The sequence below is a fragment of the Styela clava genome, chromosome 6 (assembly GCF_964204865.1).
Source record: "Styela clava chromosome 6, kaStyClav1.hap1.2, whole genome shotgun sequence".
Classification (NCBI taxonomy): Eukaryota; Metazoa; Chordata; class Ascidiacea; order Stolidobranchia; family Styelidae; genus Styela; species Styela clava.
Genome location: NC_135255.1, coordinates 6,388,598 through 6,397,753, shown reverse-complemented (window position 1 = coordinate 6,397,753; position 9,156 = coordinate 6,388,598). Strand labels below are relative to the sequence as shown.

The 9,156-nt window shown below is 35.1% G+C and overlaps 1 long non-coding RNA gene across 1 annotated transcript; it reads right to left on the bottom strand.

Annotated features, from left to right (window-relative positions):
* Window positions 1–220: 220 nt before the first annotated feature.
* LOC144424614 (uncharacterized) lies at window positions 221–7,354 on the bottom strand. The gene is made up of 6 exons (XR_013476837.1): window positions 7,262–7,354; window positions 6,399–6,460; window positions 5,279–5,394; window positions 3,198–3,237; window positions 2,468–2,609; window positions 221–612 (listed from the first exon to the last, which is right to left on the bottom strand). It is a non-coding gene; the product is annotated as an uncharacterized LOC144424614 (long non-coding RNA).
* Window positions 7,355–9,156: the final 1,802 nt, after the last annotated feature.

Genomic DNA, 9,156 nt, shown 5'->3' with positions numbered 1-9,156 from the left:
GTTTGAGAACCCCTGTTCTAGACTATTGAAAAACTAACAAAACGCTATGGAAACGAAATAAACCCATAAAATACGAATACAATAAATACTATAAAATGAGGCCCGACTTATTGTATTAATGCAGCCGCAATTGCCCCATTATCAGTAATATAACCCGATTGCTGGCGGACTGCCGCATACTTCGATACTTGTCAAACGATGGGAGAACGCCGAAAAGAAACATAACCCGTGTCTTTTCGGGAATTGTGCATACGAAACTAACAAAGCAGGAACATTTATTGCATACCAGCTAAAAACTGCACACCTTCCGTGAACTAGCGGGTGGAAACCATTGCATTATATGACTTTACGAAATTATATAAATAAAATTGGGCGGAATATTATGGACATCTTGTGAGGATAATTCAAATATTTGCAGTTCTTCCTTACTAGCGGGATTTAACATGATATATCAGTTTATACCTGACAAAATATGAATTGAAAGATTTATAAGATTTCATACTTGCTCTTTACTCTTTACACTATATAGGCTTCCATCTCACTCCGTGAGGCACCAGACTAATACCAATGTCCGTTTGATGCAATGACTCTTTCAAGCAGTGACTTAGAAAACTGAAAATAAATATGTAGTTTCATTATCAAGTTTTGGAGTTACAAATCACAAAAAATGCTTATTAACAGAGGTAAAGCAAAGGTAAGCTTATATTAAAAATACATAAACAATATTATTTTAACCACGTAGAAATGCCATTATTGCCGATTTATTCATGGGTCAGTATCAATTAAAAAAGTGTTTTAACAAAGTTGAGTTACGTGAACATTCAACAGTGAGTATTGTAGTGATTACCAATTTACGAAGTTCTTTAAATTATTATTTAACACAAAAGTAACACCGACACGATCTAAAATTAAACGCATAGAAATGTCCAACTATCCGCTTCAAAAATATCGCACCCCGGGGTCAATAATGATGGTATTGTTCGCCTAAAATATGGACCGTAATGATAGAAATCATAATAAAATTAATTTGTGTTGTGAATGCACTTGTTGTCCCTCTTTGCCGATGTGAACTCACAATCATGTCCGAAATTTAAAAACTACGATATCCGCCGTGATAATAAATATTTACTAGTGAATAAAAAAGTGCTTTAAATATAGTCTAACAACATAATTGGATTGTCGGCCGCCAAAACGATCGCGGTGACAAATAATTCACTGAGGCCTTCGATTACGACAAAATTATGAAATAAAAAAGCCACACTGTTCAAGTAAAATCCGAAAAAAAAAGTATTGCCACGGCGATGGTTTCGGCGGACGACATCCCAATTGATGTCGTTCAAAATGACAATACTGATTATTCGGTGTCCGTTAAAAATATTCGATTAACTCGATTAAAAAATACGATTTTGCCCGCCAGTGATCACGGCGCAAGTACATAATCATTGAATGGAAATAAAACTTCATAAATTCCAAGTAATAGTTTCACATTTCATGCATTTGATCGGCGCTACATGCGAGCGTATTTTTGTACATATAAACCATTATGACACTACTGACATCTGCGAGTTTTAGTTCTCTCTGAAATTAATTTTCCCGATTTTTTGATGTTTTATTTCCAAATGCGGGTACCCGCTGACTACGGACTAATAGTCGACGTTTAAAATACGACTTGTAAAATATTCACCAACACCATCAGGCAAAGAGAGACGGGCTACAACGTAACCCCCATTGGAAAATCCTGGCTGCACCCCTGGATGCGGCAATATTTAAAATGCGGTATTTATTGGCTTAATTGTGTTCAATGAAACCTGCAGTTGCGACGACTTACGTCTTACGACAATATAAAATCATTACAACTCAAAATTACCGCGTCAATCAGTGGACTTGAAATGAAGAACAATGAAACCAAGTGTAACAACACTGAATCCGCCCCGCCGCAGGCCTGTCACTCTGATTCTTTTTAAGGTTTCACCGTTTGAAATATCCCAAGATATAGACAAAATACGAACGATTGTAATTTAAATTATTGCGAAAAAAAATCAATCGATATATTTTGCATTAATTATTTTATATATCGTCACATACCGAGAAAACGTCGTATGCGGCTTCATAGGTAGTTAGTTTCAAATTAGACAAAAGGTACATCGCGTGAACAATTTACTGTGTTTCGATTTCAGTTACTATTATGGCATATATTTTGAAGAAATCCCAACATAGCACCAAATTTTGTGATTCGCAATGTCTAAAAAGCGTTTTCAATCTGCTGCGAGACTGCTAAAACAAAACTTATGGTGATATCTTCCGTTTTATATTTTAATTTTAATATTTTATAATGCCGCAATCAAGAAATTGGGTTGCGGATTCACCTCTTTATCATTTATTTCTTCACCGATTTTTATAATATAGTATTCTAACTTGTTTGTGATTAATGTAAATTAGAAAGATTCAGAAGATTTTAAAAACATACCTGCTCTTTAGACTCGATGCATCCACCTCTCTCAGTGATGCATAATCGGACAAATAACTCCGCATGTCTTTTGATGTATAATGATAAACTGCCTTTTCCGCTTTCAAGTTTCAGAAAGCTGAACTTTATGCGAGATAATGAACTGCAAGTAAATTTTGTATAATATTGATTTGAATAAATATAGTTGTTCGATTTAAGTCATTAATAATTTTTAGATTTATAAGTTACGGAAAATGTAATTTGACAGGAGCACAGAGAAGCTATACTTATACATAAAATAAAAATATTAATTATCAGTTGATTGACAAATTATTCAGATTTTCCCCTTATTTACTAACATTACTTTGGAATGATCCGTCAGTTTATAATATTGCAACACATAATATAAATTATATTTATATTCATTCAAAAGCACGTTGAAAATACGGCTATTAAGAAATGTAAATATCAAAAATAAGGCGGAAAATATAAAATTTAACAAATATTTCTGTTTCTAATTACCTTTACGCCCCTCGAAAAAATTGTCCACGCTCTTGTGATAAGCTATACTTATCCTAAAAATACAAGGACGACAACTTGTACTGATATTCATTTACGTTCATTCTATATTATTTGCAGATTTTCAATATTATAAATATTACTTATTCGGAATGATCTGTCAGTGTGCTATGTTGTATCTCATTATCTGAATCTTAACTAGTAAATTATTTATTAGTGTGTTATATTTTACCTTCAAGTTCTCTATAGTCTTTTCTTCCCATCCCAGAGACCTGAAAATATACATCTATAAATAACTTGATGCCATCTATAAATGCCAAAGACATTTTAGACATTATATATATAAATATAAGATCATGACAGATCATAACTAGGGAATAAACGATAGCAAAATAAGGAATATATTCCCAGATTCAAACGCTTATGAACATAAGGCTACTAGCAATAGGGCTGGCTATAGTAGATTTATAATTGGTGGGATCTCATGTATATATATAGTAACCTTCGAAATGTTAGTTTTGGACACAAATCCCATTGTTAACCAGTCCTAAAGGGGGTACGATTCCCGGTTATATTGATGCATATTGACGCACTTGATTCTACTCACTCATATAATATCGTTATTGGAAACTTAATGCAATTTTAGTTCGAAACACATGTGAACACGAATGTCATGGTTAACTAGTACCAAAAGGGGTAAGATACACGATTAATCAAGTCAAGTCAAGTTTTTTTTTTTCCAACCAGTGAAAAGTATCACAACCATAAAATTTACACCGTTTTACTGGGAAAGGGACGTCGCGGGGAACCAAACTGGTTATCGAGCAGCGACACCAAAGTTCCTAATATCTAAAAGTAAGAATTCTTAGAGTTTTGAAACTACTATATCTTATATTGACGGTGAGTGACGTATATGAAAGAGACCATTCAGTAGAAATTATATAGGCGAGTTTATATTAATTAAGCTCTTTTCAATACACATGATTAGGCATAACATGACGTGACCCGCACTAACAATGGAGAAAATAGGACACGCATTTCTATTTCATTATTTTTAAATAGTTATGAACATGGATGCTATGATAACATAAGGACTTTTAGCAAGGGGATAAGAACCAAAAAAGAGTTTACACTAGGTTGAATATAATTTATACAGTATCGTTTTTGAAAATTTAGTTGGAACACGAGTTCTTTAAGGTGTAAAATTAACGACTATCTCAATTCACATAGTATGACTCACTCTTATAATATCATTATTGGAAATTTGGGACGATTCCAGTTTGAACTGGTTGGGAACATCATTGGCATGAATATCAACTGTGAACTACCCGAGCGTACAGGTCACAATGAGCCACAGTTACATTTAAAAAATTAGCCTGATTTCTTTATATAGTATGTTAGTTAGTGTCAACTACCATTTGTGGCAAAAACGCTCATCAGATTAATGAAAAAGGCCAGGACTACGATTTCAAAAATGTCAGACATATTAGTAGATATAGGCACCCTAGGATAAACAACAAGTTTTAATATTCGCATGATTATTAAGTTGGGGTTGTGTTTTAACTGAATTGCACTTAACGAGGCATAGTTCAAACTCTTCCAGTATCTCTGCAGATATACACTGCTGAACTAAAAGTATCACTATGAAAAAATTTCACTGTTTGTCGTAATCACAACGTGACACCCTATTGCGGTGAAACGCCTTTTATTTATGCTGGCCTAATAACCTTTAAATAGACTGACATTTCAAGATAGTAATTGGCCTTTCGGTGTGGACAATTAAACGAAACGACAGCAGATGGGACAACACAGCAGTTAGCCCCTGCGCTGTACTGATTATGTTATTATTCACAGGATATTGCTACAGTTAATTCGTAGGACAGAATATTTAATTCCGCGATTCTACGAAATGAGCATGGGTTCGGTTTAACAGATTTTGCCATAAACAATGAGCGCGCATTGGTGCCCAAACTGACAAAAATAAGATCAATTTAATGCATTCCTGTATCTCGACTATTGGGCGGGAACGAAAAAAAGCTTAATTTTTTTTATTTCTGAAACATGGCCCTAGCCTTATTCACTGGGCCGACTCAATAGCCAGAATAAAACGGTAGTTGTGCGTATCATGTTATTTTGAAATTTTGAGATTGTAATTTTTAGAAAATTTCATTTGACACACAAACCAAAACTGAGCTTATACTCAATATATTGAAAGTAATATTTGTCTGTGGATTTCCCGAAAAAAAACATATATATTTTATTCATACTATAGACATCTAAATTGAAAAGATTTCAAATGATTTGGGCACATACTTGCTCTTCAGACTTGATAGGCCTCCATCTCACTCAGTGATGAAAAGCTGGCACTTGACGAATTTCTTTTGGTGCAATTATAGATTGTCCTGTCAACTTTCAAGCAGTGTTTTAAGCTGAAAATCAATATATGTGTCATGATTTTGTGCAAGCCAATTCTAAATTTGATTCAAACTAAATTTATTTGAGCCAACTAGGTCATTAGGTAGTTAATTCACACAAATGCTATTTGACAGAGACACTGCAAAGCAAAAAATATACGTTAGTTTAAATAAAATACGTAAGGGGTAAATTTCGACATTTGATTTCATAAAACCCAAACTTTTCTCCGATTTTTTTTTAATACACAAAACTAAGAAAATTTGAACGAATAAAATTTATACAGCGATTGCCATAAAATTTCAAATATTATAGATTACCATAGAAATTGCTTTTCATCAACTCAACAGTTACAGGTATATGTAATCATTCAATTTCATAAATTCAGCTTAATATTTTATAACATATCAGGTTTAGTTTTCAAACTGCACGAGTTGCAAATATTACAATAACAGTAAAACGCCCAATGAACTTTTATAACTGTTTCATGGAGTATATGACTAATTACCTGATCTGATCCTGACTCTGATCAGTAACTTGTAGAATTATCACATTGTTCACGGTGGGGATCGCAAACTGGAGATCGCTATCCAGCAGAGAAGCGAGCAACAAATTTTAGGGGTCTCAAGAGAGTACACCAATTTGATACAAGGTACTATATTTATAGTACTATTTCGGACCTCAAAACACAATTATTAAAACATGTGCAAAATCTAAATCTCAAATTTCGATAGAATGCACAGGATAAAATAAGCGCAATAACAATGTTGGCTCGCATCGAACTATTTAGCATTTTAAACGTGAACGTGGGTCTTACTTTTTTGAAATTTTGATTCGAAAGACAATTATTATCGAAGGAAAACACACGATCAAATATGTGGCATAACGATGCGGACTTTGATCGCAAGACCCGAGACGCGGTGCGCTCGCATCTAATTGTCTAGCATTCTAAACGAAAACAGTGGTGTACAGGAATAAAATAGGCGTCGAAAGTCAAATAAAATGTTTAAATGATATTTACTTGTAATATTCCTCGTTCGTTGCTTTGTGTCTTTAAATCTCCAACCTTTAATAGTTTTGCATCTGAAAAAAATATTGATAAATAAACTGTCGCAGAACTGTAGCTAGCATATTCAATGAACAGCGGGGCTGAATCTATCGGATCTTTTGCACAAAGCTCCCGCCACGTTTTAAAATGACATATTAGTTATTATCCATTTGGGGTTAGGAATGATTTAAAAATTTGAATTTTCAGCACAATCTGCATTCCTAAATTAAACTACCAAGATGGCGCACAACCTGAACCCTAACCAGGTACACATACAGTGTTCAGGTTGTGCGCCATCTTGGTAGTTTAAGTTAGGAATGCAGATCGTGCTGGAAATTCAAGATGGCGCACAACCTGAACCCTAACCATGTACACATACTGTGTTCAGGTTGTGCGCCATCTTGGTACGAATACTATGGGAGCACCCTATACACAATAAAATATAAAAGTGAAAAGGCTACGCGAATCTCTAATAAACCATTGATTTTGCGCTACATTTGCGAAAGTTTTGAAAGTTATGCAATACATTCATGTAAATCTTGTCCTGTTGAATGCAGCTTACGTAGATCAGTATATTACGTTTAAGTTTCCTAATATGATAAGTCTATGTATTGCCATATAGCTTTAAAGTTCGACCAGTTGTGAGGAAACGGTGGAACCCGATGTTAGTGAGTTCGATACAAAAGAGAATCGCCCACTAATCTAGACGTCTGTATTAGGTTAATAATTTCATTTCGTATATGCCCGAAAACTTCTAATTTACCACTTATACAACAGAAAAATGAAAGCAATAGAATAGCAATGAAAACAATAAGTATAAAAAACATTTAGCTCACCTGAATATCGTTTCGAACTCGCTGTCATAACCCAACAGTCAGCTTACCCATACATCTTACACAAAATCGAACCTCATCCTACGACGAACATTTGTGACTGCGATGTCGCTTGTGGCTTCCCGCGCACAAATATTTGACGAAAAAAGCTAACTGATTGTTAGTAATCAAATAGTTTTAACTGATTACTTTAATTACTCCAGGTTGCCGTTACGAGTCGTTCACGCTTCTAACGCGTGATCTCAAAGTGGCAGAATGAAGATGACGGTTGGGATTTGCTTCATACATTTTCTGATCGCATAATACCTAGTTCATAGTATTTTCGGGGGTTTTTATCTCGGTGACCGTACATTTGAACCCACGTACATTTGAACCCATGCGTATATCCGCGGGTTCAATCTATATGGGGGTGCTAAAATCCATGGGTTAGGGTTAGTATGGGTTCAAATAACCGTAAAACAAAAAAAATTCATAAGTGCAATAGTACGCAGGTGCAATTGTCGTGGGTTCAAATGTAATGGAACCGTTCATCTCAGATCTCACATTTTTACATCAGTAACGGAAGCTTGGTACAAAGAATCCAGCATTTCCATTATATTTGTCTTTTCATATTTGTCGAGTAAACGCGCACGTGGATGTCATCAAAAATGTAACCTTCCTTCCACTCAATGAAAGAATAACGGCGTGTTTAGCGTTATTTCAATGCATTCTCTAAATTGACGTACAAATCTTAGCTCATTGACTTTCGCAGCCAAAAATGTTTTCATACAATAACGTGCCGGCGATGTCCTTAAAGGTGGAGTCACAATTAACGTTGTTTCGATGCCTCCCTCTACAGTAAAGATAATTTCTCCGCCCAAACCAAACGGCAGAGACATAACATCAGCAACAGCATTAATCACGGTTCTATGTGAAGTAAATACGGTAATTGACTGCTCAAGACAAGTGCATACCGACGACAACGACTGAGTCACATATTTGGTGTTATGGAGCTCGTGAAGGGGTAGACTGTTATTTACGGAGCCCCACAATAAGAACGTAACAAAAACAAATTGTTTCTTACCGATTAATATTAATGAGTGATTTGAAATTACTCTATTTAATAACTCGGATGTATTTGTTGCTTCTTAAATTTTATTGATGTCATTTTGAGTAAACTAATAGTTAACGGAGACTCTAGTTTTGTATGAAGCACTTTGAGTTTGTCTCTACAGTAGACCTCTTGGTAAAAAGCGAATATGATACAGGTATGTACGGCCATAAAGAACAATCCTGAGATTTCGTAATCCAGCGTAAGGGTATAGACTTATATTAATGTGTTTAGTATCTATGTCGGCCAGTGCACTGCAGTTGACTACGTTCGCGTTGAGTGGCGCATTGTGCCTTAGGACTACGCTTGATTTCTAACCTAAGATTACCCCGCTTGGATTCGCAGGTTCAAATCCAGTAGGGGATAATTTAGTACCAGATGATTGCTGGCGGCTTCTTCCCACCATCCCTAATCTAAGCTAGCGCTTCCCAAACTTTTTTTGCCACGGAATATTAATACTTTTTATGATGTAATTTCAGTTTTTTCTCTACTTTCGCTTGAGGCACATAATATGCAGCACCTACGCCAAATGGATTTTTCGAACCGTCAGTAAATACTTGTACATAGTCTCGATAGTTTTCGTGTATATGGTCAAGAAATGACGTTTGAAGTATTGTTGGTGAACATGTTGTACCATAAATCGTTAACGATGTATCAATTTGCGGTGGCTTCATTATCCAGGGAGGAATCTTAAAATTGCCATCTTTTGCAACAAAGAAGTCGGTAAAAAAGCTGTTGGTTGTTTTCATAATAAACGTTGCAAATGACGGTTTGCCAGGAAAATATTCTTCCCACGACTGTTTGAATA